General features: G+C 41.2%; 1 protein-coding gene across 1 annotated transcript in view; it reads right to left on the bottom strand.

Moving 5' to 3' along the window:
- Nucleotides 1-20,592, bottom strand: part of LOC111967579 (teneurin-3-like) — a 229,472-nt gene extending 208,880 nt beyond the window's left edge. The window contains exon 1 of the mRNA XM_070444793.1: nucleotides 20,103-20,592. The gene's annotated coding sequence lies outside the window, so the exon portion shown is untranslated. The remainder of the gene's footprint in view (nucleotides 1-20,102) is intronic.
- Nucleotides 20,593-22,232: the final 1,640 nt, after the last annotated feature.

The following is a 22,232-nucleotide window of genomic DNA, read 5'->3' as shown; positions in this document are numbered from 1 at the left end:
TTTTCTAATAACTGAAAGAAAAATGGGACTGAAGCCTCAAATTAAACTGTCGAGGAAGTGAAAATAAAGTGTCACATCAATTACTGCTTGGCATGTCTGTCAAAAACACTGGCTATTTCCATCTCAAATATTTATAAAACATGATATTGCATATATCTGTTAGTGGAATTAAATTATTCCTCTAATGTACTCATTMATTAAATTCAATCTGTCTATTTATAAGAATTTGTAAGATACTTATTAACATAAAATAGACAGGATACAGTCTTATTAAAATTAGATAATAGAATTTATTCTCGGAGCACGCTGCCATTTGATCATAAACACAGGTTTATATACAAGATATGACGTCATAGGTTACAGAATAAGTCTCATTGTCCTGACAAATAGAAAACAGGTTCAAAAGTTCATTCCAACTTCACAGGGCACACACATGACACACAATATAATCAATTATCCTGAAGGCTCACTATAATTTATTACCACTTTAGCAGACAACTCAAGATAATGGAAGACCTAAAAAGTTACCCACAGCCTTATCTAAACATCTCAGGGCTAAGTTGGGTCAGTTCAACCATAGTTTAACGACCCTTTCTGCTTATTTTATAACCCACAACACAAATCTCTTTTCACCAGGCGTGCAGAGTTCAATTAGTTATAGTTTTATCTAAAGCTAGAATTTGTTTTAACTATTTATTAACAAAATTCCTAACAATATCCTTCAGTCTCGGATGAAAATTCTACTTGGATTGTTCCTAAAGTGCTCGTTTGTTGGCAATGGCATATGTGATCCATTTCCAGGAAACTAGGCGTATGTCGCACATCACTACTTCACAGGAGCGCCATTTGAACGTAAATTGTCTATTTTTATCCAAATGCATTTTTTTGATAGAAATGTCTTCTGGAACATGTGAACTTTCATGTGCCTTAATTAAAAACATGTATGCCATCTGTAAATATGAATAAAATTGTTAAATTACGAGCTTAGTTGGTTTAGCCACAGAAAAAGTAAGGAACCTTCCCCATTGCCATGATTGGCTGAGATAATGGATTGGCTAGACATACCGAGTGCTGAGTTCTGATTGGTCTGCCATGTAGAATGCTTCTGTCTATAACATGAGCTGCTCAGTTTGTATAGATAATCCTTTCTACTGCTGCTTTTTTGAAGGATATCATGAAGAACTGCAAAAGTGTTGCTACTGCTTACAACTGAATTTAACAGGCGCTATTGATGGAGTACTTTCTGGAGGACGACCATGCCATTCTGACTCTCTAACTGTGAAAATGAATCAGACGATGAGGAAATACATGATTTACGTAAAAACATTTTCGTTGAACCAGACATTGTGGAGTCTTCTGATGACACCGATAGGAAAGAAACGGCGATCAACAGTGTTGTTGTCATGGAAGAAGTTGACAGAGTTTTGAAATCAGTGTAATGCCTGGAGGAAGTAGAGTTTGGCTGCAAATGAGGTGGGAGTCGAAAAGAGAACACWGACGGCAGTTGTATAAAACACCTGTCTCTGGATTACATCCTCAAACTAAGGGCAACCATGGCATCCATGAAAGAGAGGGAGAAGCGTTCATCCAGGTATACGGGTAAGAGTCTAGCTACATTTTCAGATATTATACATTTCTAATTTTGTCAGAAAGTCATTTTCATTGCAAGTTAAAGTGTACTGTTAGCTAGCTAGCTAACATTGAACCTAGTTGGTTAGCTTTGGCTACTGGAACTGCAGATTCATGCATGGTGCTATGTAGTATAGTTTGGGATTATGGTTCTAAACAAAAGACTCTATGCAAGTAACCATTTTGCTGTAACGTTTACACCTTCTGTATCCTGTGCATGTGACAAATAAATGTTGATTTTATTTGATATAGATTGTGTTTACCTGAGACGGTAATGTGAAGAGCAACATGACCTGCACCAAAGTCAGATTAGGATATAGGTCAAGAACTAGATAAAGTGTACTTTTACTACTACTTTTTGTTACTACTTTCACCACTTTTAGTCTTAATCGTTGGTTGTTTACTACACTGCCTTACTCTGTTTAGCGCATAGCCTCACACGTWAATCCGTAAAGAGATGGGTGGGGCTAAGGCTGAAGAGGGTGGAGGGTGTAAACAATACTGATTGGGTGTAGACAAAGAAGAGCTCTCCAGTAGSTGTACCAAAACATGCATGGGCCATTTTCTCAAAAGTGGGGTTACAAGTTTTATCAAMTTKTAAAGCAGAATTACTTTCCTATTGTTCGCTAACTGCAGTGTATGACATACCATTTTCTAGCTGTGAGTCTTTACTTTTATCCAATGTAAAAAAAWAWAWAAWTTAAAAACACATTTWGCTACATAGGACSGAATCAAGGTGGTGKGTCATRCATGTGTTAAAGCATCAACATAGACATAATAAGTAGCGATTAAAGAAAAATTCGAACCAAATGCTCTGCATTCAAACCATGTTAWTGGTTAAAATCACACATTTAAATGCTGGATGCTACTCAAAATTGCTATATCTGAATGTAGATGAAATTAATATTTTCTGTTTACAAGCCAGGATAAACATCTCCGTTACTCCTGAGACATAATATAAATCCTACAATGTGAGCTGGCATTGTGATTACTGAAAGAGCCTATGACTCCGTGTTAAAAACCACGTTAAAAAAAGTCTAAACAAATCAGGGAAAGCAAATTGTGATAGGATTTGATTTGTGCAAATGAAGCCTGCCGCTGCACAATAAAAAAATCTGGAGCCATCTGTGAATCGACACTAATAAAAAAAATTAGGGACAACATAGAGTACGCAGTTCATGCACTTAATGCAGCAAATAATGTAACAAGTATATTACCACTTAAAAGGAGTGCAGAGCTACAATAATCAAACGATAGAAAAATAAACTGGGGGGGGGTTCTATTCTTCAGCTGTCAGCATTTTGGGGGAAAATATGTAGGTCATGATAGCACACTATCAGAATACAAAAAGACTGCAGCCCTTATTTTAAAGAAACATCCAGACCAAATTCCACTGCCGTTGCGCTAGCTGTGTGGTTTATCTTCTGGGGTTGAAAGAGCCCAGATTCTACCCCTGTGRCAATGTTTATGAACAACTCCTGAGTACAAGTGATGGCGAGCTGGATGTCAATGACCATTGACCTGTATCTCATTACACCGACTCCGAAGTAGGKCCCCCCCCCCCCCCCCCGAGTAGGTTCCCCCCGCGAAACTAGCGCCTGGCCCTGGTCTATCATCGCTCTTCATCAGCCTGCCTGGAGCAGGGGCTTTCAGCATCACCCAGGTCAAATTAACTGAATTATTGAGGCCGTCAAGTGGCTCCATCGATAAGCAAAGCTGACGCCCAACGTCCCACTGGGCTGTCTGAGGGACACAAAAGAGCCTAACCTGAAGCACTTGACAGCTCCTTTTCCGAGGAAGCAAAAACGGTCAAGTCCAGACCATAGAAACATAGGGTTCAAAAGCAGCAACTTCAAGATGATCAAAGAGATTTTTTCACAGATGTTCAAGCTTTATAGTTCAACATCTAGAGGGGGTTATTTTCTGCACACATTTTAAATGGAAATCTTTTGGCATTAAACAACATATCACACAAACCACAGTGTTTTTCCATGTTCTCACTGTGTTCAAACTGTCTTTTTCGGAGCATACTGCATGATACAGTGTGATTGAAGGCCGTCATTTGTGGATAGGAGGTCTGTGACAAGAAGGGTTCAAGTTACAAAAGGCAACACTCGAGGCAATTTCATCTCGACGAGATGAGAATTTGGGTAGATTAACGCAACCATAGATTGCAAGTGAGGGATATGAATGTAAATCTGTTGATTCCAGAGAGGCGCCAGCGAGTGTGGTATGGCTACCGGTGCCTGGTCAGCAGGATGCCACCCTCTGGCTAATCGCAGGTGGCTTTCGGCCCAAGCAGGAGAGGCAGAAACAAACCAAAGCTGCAATGCACAAGGCTTAGTTTTTCTATTGGAGAACAATGACTTCTCTTTCATTATGAAACAATCGCTAGCATTTGTCTAAAAATATACAGACTGAGTTTGAACATGTGTCGCCTGCGTGCCTCAAGTCCTGTTTCCTATGGAAAAAGTTGTAGCAGTGGGAGGTGCGGGGGTCCGAGCCAGATAAATGTTAATGTCACCATTACCCCCCACCTCACCCCCCCACTTTCCCTGGTTGCCACTACTCTTGCTCAACAACGTCTGTCCCATCACAGCTTTTTAAATCATTCCCCCCACCAAAAATAGAGGTAGGGTGGCATTTTACCCCAAGTTACCATACAACTAACAGCTAATTGCAGAGCGGTATCATTAGCCATGCCGCTGCAAAAAAAATCTGGGTTTAAAATGGTGCAGATTTCTCATATTTAAGAGTTGATAAATAGTAGGAATGGAAAGCTAGGATCCCCCTCTTTTTAACAAAGAACATTAAAAAACAGCTATTGTCACAATTKCAAGAATTCCTGTGCATGGACTGCTTGTCAGAATACATATCATTATTATTATTATTATTAAGCTTTATTTCAACAGGGAAGTCATATTGAAATGAGCCCTGCACAATACAAAAACAAGCACATACAACAGGCAAGTATGGTTGAGCATAAACATCGACAATATACACATTMAAATACAAAACAGTCAATTAACACAAACACATTCTTCATTAGAAAAATCCTCTGTCAGCTGTCTGAATTTCCCTAGGGACTTCAAAACATCCATTAATTTCCTTACACCCTATGTTTGGAATAAAGGCAGATTTACCATAGGAGTCTCCAAAGTTAACCAACCCTGTGAACGGGTTTGATTACTGTTAAGACTTACAAATACAAGTTATGTTAGGTAAGTGGGAAGCTTATGGAGCAGGGCTTTGTAAACAAAAAGAGCGTAATGATGTGATCAACATGACTATAAAGAGGTCCAGCCAACCTTTTGGCAAAGAATGCAGTGATGAGTAAAAAAACATTAAAATATTGTCAATCCAAATACCAATGTATTTGTATGCAKGGACTTGTTCGATTATAGAACAATCCAATGAGTGAAGATGTAATCTGAGACAATYTTACGAGAACTTGAAAACAGCATGTATTTAATTTTCCCTGTTTTTCAAAACCAGCAGGCGGGGCAATTGCATACATAAAAGTATCATCCGCATATACAGTTGAAGTCAGAAGATTACATACACTTAGAYTGGAGTCATAAAAACTCGTTTTTCAACCACTCCACAAATTTCTTGTTAACAAACTATAGTTTTAGCAAGTCAGTTAGGACATCTACTTTGTGCATCACACGTCATTTTTCCAACAATTGTTTACAGACAGATTATTTCACTTATAATTCACTGTATCACAATTCCAGTGGGTCAGAAGTTTACATACACTAAGTTGAYTGTGCTTTTATACAGCTTGGAAAATTCCAGAAAATGATGTCATGGCTTTAGAAGCTTCTGATAGGCTAATTGACATCATTTGAGTCAATTGGAGGTGTACCTGTGGATGTATTTCAAGGCCTACCTTCAAACTCAGTGCCTCTTTGCTTGACATCATGGGAAAATCAAAAGAAATCAGCCAAGACCTCAGAAAAAAATGTTGACCTCCACAAGTCTGGTTCATCCTTGGGAGCAATTTCCAAACGCCTGAAGGTACCATATTCATCTGTACAAACAATAGTACGCAAGTATAAACACCATGGGACCACGCAGCCGTCATACCACTCAGGAAGGAGACGCCTCCTAGAGATGAACATACTTTGGTGCGAAAAGTGCAAATCAATCCCAGATCAACAGCAAAGGACCTTGTGAAGATGCTCTAGGAAACAGGCACAAAAGTATCTATATCCACAATACAACGAGTCCTATATCGACATAACCTGAAAGGCTGCTCAGCAAGGAAGAAGCCACTGCTCCAAAACCGCCATAAAAAGCCAGACTACGGTTTGCAACTGCACATGGGGACAAAGATCGTACTTTTTGGAGAAATGTCCTCTGGTCTGATGAAACAAAAATAGAACTGTTTGGCCATAATGACCATCGTTATGTTTGGAGGAAAAAGGGGGAGGCTTGCAAGCCGAAGAACACCATCCCAACGAAGCACGGGGGTGGCAGCATCAKGTTGTGGGGGTGCTTTGCTGCAGGAGGGACTGGTGCACTTCACAAAATAGATGGCATCATGACAAGGAAAAATATGTGGATATATTGAAGCAACATCAAAGACATCAGTCAGGAAGTTAAAGCTTGGTCGCAAATGGGTCTTCCAAATGGGCAATGACCCCAAGCATACTTCCAAAGTTGTGGCAAAATGGCTTAAGGACAACAAAGTCAAGGTATTGGAGTGGCCATCACAAAGCCCTGACCTCAATCCAATAAAAAATCTGTGGGCAGAACTGAAAAAGTGTGTTTGAGCAAGGAGGTGTATGTAAACTTCCGACAGAATTTTTAACAGAATGACCAATAGATTGATATAAATAGCGAAAACAGGTCCTAGTAGCGACCCCCGGGCAACACCTTTATGTACTTCAAGAAGTTCGGACTTATCCCCAATCAATCACGATGGTCTGAGTTCTGTCACTAAGATAATCATGAAACCATGAGCAGGCGTCAGAACCCAGGCCAATAAAATAACAAGATCAACAGTATCAGACGCTTCTGACACGTCCACAAACAAGGTAGCACAATTCATTTTAGCGTCTATCTATTAATGTCGTTGCTGTGATAGTAATGTGCCCTGGCCTAAACCCAGACTGATTCATATTCAAAAAACCATGCTCTTGATAAAAAAAAGAGTGAAGTTACTTATTCACAAAGATCGTAGAATCTTAGCTAGACATGGAATCCTGAAAATGGGGCAATAATTATCAAGATTACTACTATACTCGCCTTTATGGAGTGGCAGCACATAAGCTGTTTTTCATACTTTAGGAATATTTTCTGATAATGATTTAAGATATGGGTTACTAAGCCAGTAATGAGGGGGGCAGCATACTTGAGCATACCCAGCTCCAATTGGTCAGCCCCTGTGGACTTATTGATATCTATAGCAAGTAAGGCATCAAGGACTTCTTTTTCTGTGACTTGCCAAAATGCATGAAAAAAACGTGACTACCATTTTGCAAATCAATCTGCAAAACTCCTGAATCAGCATTTAGCCCACTCTTAGAGATAGTAGCGCTAGACGCTCTTTCAAAAAGGTAGCCCGCTGAAATAAAATGAAGATTAAATGCATCAATTATAGAATTTTTGTCCATAATTGGGCCAGTGTCTGAATTAACTTCTGGAACAGAGAGGAAGTACATGGAGTCCCTAATTAGGGTTGCACATTTTGGGGAATATTCAGAGGTGGAAACTTTCCGTGGGAATTAACGGGAATATATGCAAATTAATATTAATACCATTTAAATGTAGATGTTTTTTGCATTGGATATATTTATCATATCATATGGAGACAGAAACATAAACATTTACCTTATTATAAGTAGACATCATTTCGAATGATTAAATCCTTCCAATAGAAATTTWAAAAACGATTTAGTTACAAATTTAACTTAAATKAAATGAGTTGACTCTTCACATGGGATGATTTCACTGAACAACAAAAGAAAGGGAATATTGAATGATCCCCAATGATCCCTCGCATCTCCCAAAAACATTTTCAACATACATCTGTAAAATGATAGTCTAGAAACGAAAGCTTTGGTTGTCTTCCTCTCAGGCTTCCATGTCTTCTCCCTGGACCTCATCAATGTCCACCTCAGACTGAGGCATCATCTTCACTGTCACTTTCCAACCTTGTTGAGGATGGCTCATTGTCAGGCTCAAAAAGCCTCAAATTTTCCCCGATGGCTACCAATTTTTCAAGCCTTGTATTGGTTAGCCTGTTGCGTGCTTTGGTGTGTGTTCCCAAACAAGGACCAGTTGCTCTCTGAGGCGGCTGATGTTAGTGGGATTTGGAGGATGATGGAGGCAACAGGGGAAACAGCGTCAGATCTACAAAGTCTTTTCCACCAGGTGGCTGATGAGATATGTTGGCACGACTGCCATATTGCATCTCCATCCCAAAGTCCTTGCTTGGAAGTGTATTTCGCCAGACTGCCAAGAACCTTGCCCTCATCCAGGCCAAGGTGGCGAGACACGGTAGTGATGACACCATAGGCCTTGTTGATCTCTGCACCAGACAGGATGCTCTTGCCAGCATACTTGGGGTACAACATGTACGCTGCGGCGTGTATGTGCTTCAGGCAGAAGTCTTCATGCTTTTTGATGTATTTAAGAACTGCAGTTTCCTCTGCTTGGAGCAGCAGTGAAGTGGGCAGGACAGTACGGATTTCTTCGCTTACATTTGCAAGCAGAGTCTGAACRTCAGACAGGATGGCATTGTCTCCCTCAATCCRTGCAAATGGCTACTGCTATAGGTTTCAGGAGTTTCAGGCTACTTACCACTCTCTCCCAAAATACATAATCAAGGAGGATCCTCTTGATGGGGCTGTCCATATCAGCAGACTGTGATATGGCCATTTCTTAGAGAGACTCCTTCCTCTCCAGGAGACTGTCAAACATGATGACAATACCACCTCAATGGGTGCTGGGCAACTTCAATGTGGTGCTCTTATTCTTCTCACTTTGCTTGGTGAGGTAGATTGCTGCTATAATTTGATGACCCTTCACATACCTAAACATTTCCTTGGCTCTCTTGCAGAGTGTATCCATTGTTTTCAGTGCCATGATGTCCTTGAGGAGCAGATYCAATGCATGAGCAGCACAGCCAATGGGTGTGATGTGAGGGTAGGACTTCTCCACTTCAGACCAAGCAGCCTTCATGTTCGCAGCATTGTCTGTCACCAGTGCAAATACCTTCTGTGATCCAAGGTCATTGATGACTGCCTTCAGCTCATCTGCAATGTAGAGACCGGTGTGTCTGTTGTCCCTTGTGTCTGTGCTCTTGTAGAATACTGGTTGARGGGTGGAGATTATGTAGTTAATTATTCCTTGCCCACGAACATTCAACCACCCATCCTAGATGATTACAATACAATCTGCTTTCTCTATGATTTGCTTGACCTTCACTTGAACTCTGTTGAACTCTGCATCCAGCAAATGACTAGATAAAGCATGTCTGGTTGGAGGGGTGTATGCTGGGAACATTCAGAAATCTCTTCCAATACACATTGCSTGTGAGCATCAGAGGTGAACCAGTTGCATACACAGCTCGAGCAAAACATTCATCAGCATTTCTCKGACTACATTCCTCCATTGAACTTTTGCACTTGACCAGATGATTCTGCATCTTTGTTGCATTCTTCACATATGATTTGGCACAGTATTTGCAAATGTACACAGCTTTTCCTTCTACATTAGCTGCAGTGAAATGTCTCTACACATCAGATCAAGCATTTTCCTGTAAAGATTAGAAAGAAATGAGTAAAAAAAAAAWATATACAATTCCATGTACAGATAAATAGTTAAGCAGTTAGATTAAACAACTGTCTAGGGTGACTAGGGTGGGCATTCKAGTTTCTYTATTTCTAGGGTTTCTGTTTCTATGTTTTGGCCGGGTATGGTTCTCAATCAGGGACAGCTGTCTATCGTTGTCTCCAATTGGTAATCATACTAATGCAGCCTGTTTTGCCACCTTAGTTGTGGGTAGTTGTCTGTGTTAGAGGCCTGTATAGCCCTAGTCAGCTTCACGTTCATTTTGTTGTTTCTTGTTTTTGTTGGCGACATTCATAAATAAAAAGAAATGTACGCTCACCACGCTGCACCTTGGTCCGGTCATTTCCACCCTGACAACGTTCGTGACAGAACTACCCACCACAAACGGACCAAGCAGCGTGGTAAGGAGGACTGGACATGGGAGGACATCCTGAATGGGAAAGGATCCTGGACGTGGGAGGAGATCCTGGCGGGGAAAGATCGCCTGCCCTGGGAGCAGGTGGAAGCAGCGAGGAAAGCGGAAGCAGCGAGAAAAAGGGCCCAGGATTACACAGGGCCACGGCTGGCCACGGGGAGTGTGGCAGAGTCATGATTCAGACCTGAGCCAACTCCTCGTGCTTACCGTAAGGAGCGTGTTACTGGTCAGGCACCGTGTTATGCGGTGGAGCGCAGGTGTCTCCAGTGTGCGTTCACAGCCCGGTGTGCTACATTCCAGCTCCCGCATCGGCAGGGCTAGAGTGGCATCCAGCCAGGACGGATGGTGCCGGCTCAGCGCTTCTGGCCGCCAGTGCGTCTCTACGGCCCAGGATATCCTGCGCCGGCTCTGCGCACTGTGTCTCCGGTGTGTCTGCACAGCCCAGTGGGTCCTGTGCCAGCGCCCCGCCTTTGCCGGGCGAAGGTAACCATCCAGCCAGGACGGGTTGTGCAGGCTCTACGCTCGAGACCTCCTGCGCCTCCACGGCCCAGTGTATCCGGTGCCTACTCCAAGAACCAAGCCTCCAGGATGTCTCCCCAGCCTGGTGAGTCCTGTGCCTGCCCCCAGAACCAGGCCTCCTGTATGTCTCCCCAGCCTAGTGAGTCCTGTGCCTGCTCCCAGAACCTGGCCTCCTGTATGTCTCCCCAGCCTGGTAAGCCTTGTGGCAGCTCCACGCACCAGGCTGCCTATACGTCTCCCACTCCAGTGAGGATCCATGGCACAAAGCCTCCAGTGATGATCCATGGCACGAAGTCACCAGTTGATATCCATGCCCGATGCCTCCAGTGATAATCCATGGCACGAAGCCTCCAGTGATGATCCATGGAACGAAGCCTCCAGTGATGATCCATGCCACGAAGCCTCCAGTGATGATCCATGGCACGAAGCCTCCAGTGGTGATCCATGGCACAAAGCCTCCAGTGATGATCCATGGCACGGAGCCTCAGTGATGATACCATGGCACGAAGCCTCCAGTGATGATTCATGGCACGAAGCCTCCAGTGATGGTCCATGGCCCGGAGCCTGCAATGAGGATCCATGGCACAAAGCCTCAAGTATTGATCCGCGGTCCGGAGCCTGCAGCGACGGTCTCCAGTCCGGAGCAGTGATGTCCGGAGCACGTTCGTTTTGTTGTTTCCTGTTTTTGTTGGCGACATTCATAAATAAAAAGAAATGTMCGCTCACCACACTGCACCTTGGTCCGGTCATTTCCACCCTGACGACGTTTGTGACAACAACTCCTTTGTAAGATAAATGTTTTAAAATTAAACATGTATGGAAACAGGTGAATTAACACTCAGTTAGCAGGCTCAAGCAAGCTAAGCCAAATGGTAGCAAAAACTGACTAGCAGAAATTGTTAACATGTTAGAAATGATTTAAACACACTTGCTGTAGGCTACTATTTACTAACAAAAGATAAKATATGTCATGTAAAAATATATTCACCCCACCCAGTTTTGTAATCAAAACTTACCAGAAAGCATGTAGTCCTTGGCTCAGATAGTGTAGTAGTGTGGGCTCAATAGCATCTCATTAGTGTGCAAGATCTTAAGAATCAGCTGTAGATGTGATGGAAGAATGCACTGTGCATGCAGAGGGTTGAAATTCCATTGAATTGGGGATAGTTTAACCAAAATATGCCACAAGACCTAGAATTGCCTTATTTGTATCCCACAAAAAAAACTTCACTGTTATAAGCTAACTGTTTTGATGAATTTAAGCAAAATTCCCCAAATTCCCGGGCTAACTTCCCATGGACAATTTCCGGGAAAAGAAAGTTTCTGACCSTTTGCAACCCTATCACTAATACAAGCATGCTATGATCAGTAGGTAATTCCTTATTTGAAAATTGGTTTGAATTGGTATAGATACAAGATTGTCTAGAACTGAGCCATTGGGCCTATGCCTCGAACAGGGATATGGGTTTAAACAAGAGTCAATGAGGGTTACCTGTTGCGGGCCTGCAGTATGATGACAATGCTATTAATTTATGGTTGGGATTACATGAGCGGGACTTTGAGGGTTAATAAGTAAATCAGTATTCTTGGGACAAGAAAGAATACAGTATTCTTTCATGTCCCATATTTTGATGGTGTGGCGGCAATGATTTTGCCGTGGCGCGGCACCACAGCAAAATGACTGCTGTGAAAACACTGCTCGAGAATTTATTATACAGCTGCGATAAAGTCTAACCAAATCAAATGTATTTATAAAGCCCTTTTTATATCCGCAGATGTCAGAAAGTGTTTATACAGATGTAGCAGATGTAGAAGCATGGTGACTAGAGGTCGACCGATTAATCGGAATGGCCGATTAAATCGGGGCCAATTTCAAGTTTTCATAACAATCGTAAATCGGTATTTTTGGGCGCCGATTTGCCAATATATATTTTTTTTTTTACACCTTTATTTAATCTTTATCTAACTAGGCAAATCAGTTAAGAACACATTCTTATTTTCAATGACGGCCTAGGAGGCAGAACGACAGATTTTTAACCTTGTCAGCTCGGGGGATCCAATCTTGCAACCTTACAGTTAACTAGTCCAATGCTTTAACACCTGATTACATTGCACTCCACGAGGAGCCTGCCTGTTACGCGAATGCAGTAAGCTAAGGTAAATTGCTAGCTAGCATTAAACTTATCTTATAAAAAACAATCAATCAATGACTGTCATTGCTCCAATGTGTACTTAACCATAAACATCAATGCCTTTCTTAAAATCAATACACAAGTATATATTTTTAAACCTGCATATTTAGCTAAAAGAAATCCAGGGTTAGCAGGCAATATTAACCAGGTGAAATTGTGTCATTTCTCTTGCGTTCATTGCACGCAGAGTCAGGGTATATGCAACAGTTTGGGCCGCCTGGCTCTTTGCGAACTAATTTGCCAGAATTTTACGTAATTATGACATAACATTGAAGGTTGTGCGATGTAACAGGAATATTAGACTCATGGATGCCACCCATTAGATAAAATACGGAACGGAATAAACGTTTTGTTTTCGAGGTGATAGTTTCCGGATTAGTCAAAGTGTCACGCCCTGGCCTTAGTATTCTTTGTTTTTCTTTATGTTTTTTAGTTAGGTCAGGGTGTGACATGGGGAATGTAGTGTTTTTGTAGTGTCTAGTGTAGTTGTCTAGTTATGTCTATGGCTGCCTAGATTGGTTCTCAATTAGAGGCAGCTGTGGTTCATTGTCTCTGATTGAGACCATATTTAAGGCAGTCATAGGCATTGGGGTTTTGTGGGTAATTGTCTGTGTCTATGTTGCATGTTTGCACTTAGTCTTTGATAGCTTCACGTTCGTCTGTTTGTTGTTTTGTTTCGTTGTCCTTCTTCTAATAAAGAGAAGATGTATTTTCCACACGCTGCGCCTTGGTCCTCTCTCTCTCCCATTGACGATCGTGACACAAAGGTATATGGTTTAGAGAGAAATAGTCGACGCATTATAATTCCTGTAATAACTTGCGGCTGAACTTGAAAGGTTCCTTCATTATTTTACCGTTCATGTCTTCCATAGAGAATGTCTTGATCTACTTCAAATAAGGTCTGTGTTTCGCAGAGGAGCAGACTGACAGGGGACCATGCAGACAAGCTCTCTTTCTGCACTACAACCCAAAACTTCTTAACTGGGAATATTAAAGACCCATGAAAGCTGGTGGTCGTTTTAACATATGTTCTCATGTTATTTGAGACTAAATTGATTTTATTTATGTATTATATTAAAATAAAAGTGTTCCTTGTTCATTCAGTATTGTTGCAATTGTCATTATTACAAAAATGTGTGTGTGTGTATGATATATATATTATATAATATTAATCGGCCGATTTAAAAAAAAAAAAAAAATAAAAAAAAAATAATAATATATACACTGCTCAAAAAAATAAAGGAACACTTAAACAACACAATGTAACTCCAAGTCAATCACACTTCTATGAAATCAAACTGTCCACTTAGGAAGCAACACAGATTGGACAATAAATTTCACATGCTGTTGTGCAAATGGAATAGACAAAAGGTGAAATTATAGGCAATTAGCAAGACACCCCCAAAAAAGGAGTGATTCTGCAGGTGTGACCACAAAACACTTTCTCAGTTCCTATGCTTCCTGGCTGATGTTTTGGTCACTTTTGAATGCTGGCGGTGCTCTCACTCTAGTGGAGCATGAGACGGAGTCTACAACCCACACAAGTGGCTCAGGTAGTGCAGTTCATACCAGGATGGCACATCAATGCGAGCTGTGGCAAAAAGGTTTGCTGTGTCTGTCAGCGTAGTGTCCAGAGCATGGAGGCGCTACCAGGAGACAGGCCAGTACATCAGGAGACGTGGAGGAGGCCGTAGGAGGGCAACAACCCAGCAGCAGACCGCTACTCCGCCTTTGTGCAAGGAGGTGCACTGCCAGAGCCCTGCAAAATTACCTCCAGCAGGCCACAAATGTGCATGTGTCAGCTATGTCTCACAAAGGGTCTGAGGATCTCATCTCGGTACCAAATGGCATCAGGCTACCTCTGGCGAGCACATGGAGGCCTGTGCGGCCCACAAAGAAATGCCACCCCACACCAGACTGACCCACCGCCAAACCGGTCATGCTGGAGGATGTGCAGGCAGCAGAACGTTCTCACGGCGTCTCCAGACTCTGTCACTCTGTCACATGTGCTCATGTGCTCAGTGTGTGAACCTGCTTTCATCTGTGAAGACCACAGGGCGCCAGTGGCGAATTTGCCAATCTTGGTGTTCTCTGGCAAAATGCCAAACGTCCTGCACGGTGCTGGGCTGTAAGCACAACCCCCACCTGTGGACGTCGGGCCCTCATACCACCCTCATGGAGTCTGTTTCTGACCGTTTGAGCAGACACATGCACATTTGTGGCCTGCTGGAGGTAATTTTGCAGGGCTCTGCAGTGCACCTCCTTGCACAAAGGCGGAGGTAGCGGTCCTGCTGCTGGGTTGTTGCCCTCCTACGGCCTCCTCCACGTCTCCTGATGTACTGGCCTGTCTCCTGGTAGCGCCTCCATGCTCTGGACACTACGCTGACAACACAGCAAACCTTTTTGCCACAGCTCGCATTGATGTGCCATCCTGGATGAACTGCACTACCTGAGCCACTTGTGTGGGTTGTAGACTCCGTCTCATGCTACCACTAGAGTGAGAGCACCGCCAGCATTCAAAAGTGACCAAAACATCAGCCAGGAAGCATAGGAACTGAGAAGTTGTCTGTGGTCACCAACCTGCAGAATCACTCCTTTTTGGGTGTCTTGCTAATTGCCTATAATTTCCACCTTTTGTCTATTCCATTTGCACAACAGCATGTAAATGTATTGTCATCAGTGTTGCTTCCTAGTGGACAGTTTGATTTCACAGAAGTGTGATTGACTTGGATTACATTGTGTTGTTTAAGTGTTCCCTTTATTTTTTTGAGCAGTGTATATATATATTTTTTTTTTTTTTTTTTTTAAATCGGCCCGATTAATTGGTATTGGCTTTTTTTGTCCTCCAATAATTGGTATCGGTATCGGCGTTGAAAAATCATAATCGGTCGACCTCTAATGGTGACTAGTATAAACTCCCTAGAAAGGCTGGAACCTAGGAAGAAACCTAGAGAGGAACCAGGCTCTGAGGGGTGGCCAGTCCTCTTCTGGCTGTGCCGGGTGAAGATGAWAAGAGTACATGGGCATTAAGGCCAGATCGTTCTTCAATATGTTCAATCGTTTGAAGTCTGGGCAAGTATTCAGGTCATAGAAAAGACTAGTCATCACACAAGCTATGTGACGTCACTTGGAACCACAGAAACAGATTTCAACCATAAAAACATAATTATGACGTCCCATGCCACATAGTGAAAAACAAGTACCCCACAAGCCTACTGAGCAGGAGTTGCTGGAAACCAATGTACACAAGCATGTATGACACACATACAGTCGCTAGTGAAAGTCTACACACCCCTTGCACAGTCTTCACATTTTTCTGCCTTAAAATTTGATCTAAACAAGGRATTATAATAGATTCTTTCCCCCATTGATCTACACAACCTACTCCACATTTTCAAAGTGAAAGTAAAATTATAGAATATATMAAATGAGGATGTAATAATTGAGTATGTCTTCACACCCCAGAGTTATTACTTGGTGGAAGCACTTTTGGCAGGCATTTCACGTGTGAATCATTTTGAATAAGATTTTACCAACACTTATGGCAACATATATCCATTGTTTTTGTCAAAATTGCTCAAACTCATTACATTTTATTGGCAATCATTGATGGACAGCAATATAAAACCTTTTTTAAGCAGATTTAAGTCAAGACAGACACTGGACCATTCAGGAACACTTAACACCTCTCGAAAAGCAATTCTGGTGTGTCTTTGGCATAAAATACATTTCCTGAGTGGTCTAGTCTCAGTCCAGAAATGCTTAAATATGCTTGAAAATCAGAGACAAGGTTTAATTATTGCTGTCCATCAACGATTTCCAACCAAATTTACTGAACTTAAGCAATTTTGACAAAAACTACGGACAAATGCCCTATGAGTTGTGCAAAGTTGGTAGAATATTATTGAAAAGTATTAACWTCTGTATTGACTGCCAAAGGTGTACCAAGTACTAACTCTGGGCTGTGAAGACATACGCAATCAAAACATCTTCTGTTTTATAATTTTTTTAATTTGAAAACGTTTCTCTAACTTTCTTTCACTTTGAAAATGTGGAGTAGGTTGTGTAGATCTGTAGGGGAAATAATCGACTTTAATCCCTTTTAAGATGTCATTTTAAGGCAGCAAAATGTGCAGACTGTGCAAGGGGTGTGTAGATTTTCACTAGGCACTGTAGATGACGCACAATTCCAAAGGAATGAATACAGCCAAAGCATCTGAGATTATCTCAGTTTGCCAAATAAGTGACTTGGATACTAAGTATACTGTATAGAGATGCTAAATTATGTTTCAATAGTGGTCATGGTTTAAAATACAGTAAAGGCTGAGAGTAGTAGGTGTTTAAAAAAATGTAATAACAGTTTTAGCCAAGCAATCCTTTGTAGCAAACTGCCCTTACATGTTATGTTTTCTCCTTTTCAACAGTACATCGTGTAGTTAAGAACCATGGTGGCTATACATCAAAAGCTGTCATCAAATATTCCTGCCATAAGCACATTTCAAGAGCATGCAATCCTCCAAAATCCTTGGGTGACTTTCAGAGCAAAAGTGTCAAGTTGAAAGAGAGCATAACTGTTTGATAGTGTAAAGCGTATCCAAATTAATTCCAGAGAGATAAATGCATCAACTGGACCTTTTTAACTTTGATCTATTAAGACCACATATGTCAATCTCTTCACTTGAGACAATTTCAAAATTTCAAAAGAAAATCATTGTCATTCTGATTGAGAGCCACAAGCTTTGCCTAAATGCTCACTTTAAAATGTCATGGTAGCATATTACTTCCGTCCATGGCACTGCTGCAACAACACATAAATACTACATTATGCTAGCGTCTCATTCCTTCATTTATTATTTCAAAATGTAAACCTAAACTAGTTTAAATAAAAGTGGAACCCAATTCCTAAGATTCCTTCCTGCTTTCTTGTACAGTCATATAAAATKAATAAAACATACTCCATCCATATTTATTCATGAACAATATTGTTTGGACCATTTCACAGCTAAAAATATCAATCTTTCTCACAGCCCAAAAAACTCAAACAACAGCAAGAAGATTCAGTAAGAATTCAGAAAAACTAGGTGAGATAACAGATCAGCCAAACAAAGGCATAGCAGGCTAGGTGTTAAAAGTAGCAGATTGGGGCCTGCAATTATGCAAAGCAAATATAGCATAAAACCGATCTGCTGAGCCCAGGGATCTGTGAGCAGTTTGACAAGCTGCGAGGACCATCACATGTTGACTTTGACGTGTTGAAACAGATGCCCTCGGCCATGCTATTTGCAGCATCTAATGGTGCAGGTAGCCTAGTGGTTAGAGCGTTGGGCCAGTAACCGAAAGGTTGCTGGATTGAATCCCGAGCTGACAAAGTAAAAATCTGTCATTCTGCCCCTGCGCGAGGCAGTTAACCCACTGTTCCCCRGGGCACTGAAAATGTGGATGTCRATTMAGAGGGGTTGGGTTAAATGCAGAAGACACATTTCAGTTGAACGCATTCAGTTACACAACTGTCTAAGTAWCCCCCTTTCCCTAATGTAACATTTCATAAGGTCAACTACTGAGCCTCCATGGCAAGACACAATAGATATTTAATGTGCAAGATAATAGGAGTGAGGGAGATGTCCAACCCAGCACCATCCTGCTGCCCAGTCTTCATCACAGAAAATAACATGTTTATTCGGTTCGAAGAATGAGGCAACTGATGTGATTAAAATKTAAATCTTAATTACATTGTAGGCCCATGGAATGAATGAAACTAGCCCACCTCTAGTAAATAATTTATTTCATCTTCTGTGTGGATATTGTTCAAATAGGCTAAGCATTGTTCAGCTGATGTTCCATTGGTGTTGAAATTGATCAGTATAAATACTGAAACACCTAGACATTCATTTTATTACAATGAAGCTTTTCTGAACGTCTGATTGTGAATGTAGTAAAGCAATAGAAGTTGTCTGATTTCATTTAGGCGGACCAGACCTCAGTGACTGCCTCACTGCCAGCTCCAAAGTGAGAAAAACACTCAAATGAACTCAATTATCCCCATCATGACTGAGGGAATCAGATGAATTACTATATAGGTAAGTAATGGAAGTAATAAGGTGTAGACTAATGGACTGGCGACTTAGTGCAATATAGTTCCAACCCCAAGGAACATCTCCTTTGGCATCATTTTTTTGTGGCTGACATTGGACAAGGTGTCATATCAGGCATATCCTTGATATTTTGGTACTAATCCCTATGAATACCCTCTTCATAATGCATTATAAGATAATTTATAATGATTTATGCATTAGCCTATGCATCATACTGTATATTCATGCCCTCAGGGGTGTTGCCAGGTCACAAATAATAACATAAGACACGTAACCTACCAAACTCGCTAAGCAATACAGAATTGACGTATTACCTACTCATGTTAAAGGCAAAGGAAAATAGGCCCATCCATCAGTCACATTGCAAGATTTGCCAATCATGCTTTGATGGTAACCTATCATATAAACATGTATCTAGACAGTAAGGGCTATGATGAACAGGTAAGCAAATATGTGTATGTTATCCCAGTACACTAATCAGGCATAGGCCTATTCTACAAACAAATCGACAACTCAAGAGTGAGCAAACTACCCCCTGACATACCAAGAACAGTCGGTCTATTTCGACCTAGAGGAATGATCGATAATAATAACCCATTACCGATTTATTGAGTGCTGCAGCTGCTTGTCGGAACTATTAAAAGTAAAGCTTTACTGGACGCAATGTTATGCCACACTGGTAAAAGCAAGTTGATGCCGTCTGACCGCACCTGTACTTGAATGTACTAAATCCGACGTGCAACATATAATACGAATTGTAATTCGTAGCATATCAAACGAAATTGGTGATGGACAGCCACAAATTAATACATACCATACTAACTGTAGCATACAATATCATATTAAAAAGAGTTTCTGTCTCGGATTTACATACATAATAATATGARATTCTCTTGAGGTCAGGTTGCATTGCACACTAATAAGTAGTAATTAGTCAAATTCGGTGTTTTCCCGTGCACAAGCGATTGCTTTTCGTAAAAAAMCGCTTTCTGCCTTTGCAATGAAAAATTGTTACAAACTTCAAACATGTATTTTATTGATAAGAGATGTTGTAGGCTATGTTTTTGGACGATGCACCATACTGCCTTGACWAATTGACAGAGCGGCACAGATTACTGTTAGATTTGAGAATGGCGCGCCTCCCTCCCCGCTTTCGCCTGATGATATGACTGGCTTTTGCCCAGTGCACCGCGGCTCAGTATAATAGAATCCGCCATATGATAAAATTCTAAAGAAACAGTCATATACTGATATGAAACTGTAGCCCTAGAACACCACGTGTAACGTTATTTAGGCTATGTATTTATGCACGTTTTCTGAAAAGCAGTGTCAACCATTTAGGTTATAAAAAATATATAAATTTGAACCATAAAATAGCAGAATATCAATAAATAATCATGCAGGTGTCAAAACAAAAGGTAAATGCCTAACGTTAGTTGTTTTTGCCCTTACCTGATGCAACTAATTGAACAATCCCGTTGTCCGGAGCTGCTGAAAAACTTCCACAACAGACATACAAACTTGCGCACCGCGTTGTCCGTCGGTGATGGTGGTGAGTGAAATTTTCCGCAATCACACCCTCAATATCCTTTAAAAAAATGTGTGCCAAGCACTCTTCTTTGTTGCAATTTCCTTAGCATAACACGAGACAACGCTATCATGCAGTGTGAAGGTGTGCTGTGCTGCATGTCAAGGTTTCAGGAGGAAAAGACGTGTCACAAACTCATGTGCTACTGCTAATATTTCTTCCAATCACCTTCGTCCGCTCAGGAGTATCTATTCCCTTGCCTGCAGCAATTCTGACTCTTCTTGCTCGTCATGCAGAGGACGTTTTCTTAATCGTGAGGCTTTTTAGTAATAGTGAGGACAACGCTCTCCAATTACGGTTGTTTTGTCCTGTATGCACTTGTTAGCAAAAGAAATGCGCAGCGCATCCCTCTGCTTCCACTGGGTTGTGCGCATCCCTCTTCTTTACGGGTTGCTCCTGATATCCTTGTAAATCTTCCCAAATATGTCACATGCCACCGCTCTTGAAAAAGTTCATGAAGCGTTTGAATAATAGGAGAAACCAATGGTAAGTATTAAACAGTACCATCACTTCAAAATTAAGTGATAAGTAGTCTATATATGTCCAGTACAAATGCATTTCATAACATTTAACATTTAACATTTAACATTTAAGCATTTCTTTATGTATTAAATTATTAGTTATTATAAACTGGGTGGTTCGAGCCCTGAATGCTGATTGGCTGACAGCCGTGGTATATCAGACCTTATAGTTGACCTTATATGACAAAACATGTATTTTTACTGCTCTAATTACTTTGGTAAGCAGTTTATAAAAGCAATAAGACACCTCAGGGTTATGGTATATGGCCATCGCACGTTGTGTTGTGCCTATGAACAGCCCTTAGCCGTGATATATTGGCCATATATCACACCCCCTCTGGCCTTATTGCTTAATTATACAACTGGTGGGTCTAATCCTAATTGGTTAAAACCGCATTCCAGCCGGTGTCTATTCCACAAGTTACCACCGGCTAAATGTATTACATTAAAATGCTTCTGTTCCATCGGACTGCGCAATCCACTGTCTCATCAGCCCAGCCAGGCTCTTTATAAACTTGATCTCCACTATAAAAATATGGAACGCTGTTTGGGTCTTTGCGTGTCAAAAAAGATACATGTCAAATAACACAGTTTAATTATAGAATGTTGTGTTGGACAGCGACTTCTGGTATTAGCTAGGTAGTCACTTTTTGTTCGCCTATTGAAATTGAACTTCAGTTCATGAAAAGAAATAGCTAGCCAACTACTAAACCCTGTTGCCCAAAACGGTGTTATAAGCAGCCAGCTAGCTTCACGAGGCTCGACCGGACCAGGTTATGTGTTGTGAAGCTAGCCACAATAAGGATTAGGCACAATATTAGAATTTGCTGTTTGCCTTCAAAATAAAGGTACCTCTTTGAAAATGATGCAGAAGGTTACAATTGGTGGAATCATGCCATATTTAGACTATATAATGTAAAACAATGTTGGAATGTGAAGCAATGAAATGGAGTATCAGTCTACTCGGTGACACCCACAGAACACAACTGTGAAGAGTTTACGCAAATATTAGCGTTGTAGCTCTTATCGCGGGACTTTGACTGTGTGAAATCCCCTTCCCAGTCAGCCTATTGTGTACATTGACATTCATATTGCACTGTACAGCTTTACCTAAKGATTGGGGATCAATGAAATGGGGTATCAGTCTACTCAATACCCAATATATTGTTTCTCAATGTCCTCCTCAGAGTTATCAGACGCCGAAACATCCACGCAGTATTGTTTTTCCTCTGGAATAGTGTTCAATACACATAGGTTGACAATAAATGTGGCTCAATTCACAGTTATTTCAGAGTCCCACAATAAGAGCTATGACGCTAATGTTCTCTGGGTGTCACTGAGTAGACTGATACTCCATGTCTTTGATCCACAATCCATAGGTAAGGCTGTACAGTGAAATAAGTATGCCCCTAATGCAATTCTAAAGTCTAACACATCCAGTGTGATTTCAACAGATTTTTGTCAAATTAACAA

The sequence above is a fragment of the Salvelinus sp. IW2-2015 genome, linkage group LG8 (assembly GCF_002910315.2).
Source record: "Salvelinus sp. IW2-2015 linkage group LG8, ASM291031v2, whole genome shotgun sequence".
NCBI classification, from domain to species: Eukaryota; Metazoa; Chordata; class Actinopteri; order Salmoniformes; family Salmonidae; genus Salvelinus; species Salvelinus sp. IW2-2015.
This window is presented reverse-complemented; position numbering and strand designations above follow the sequence as displayed.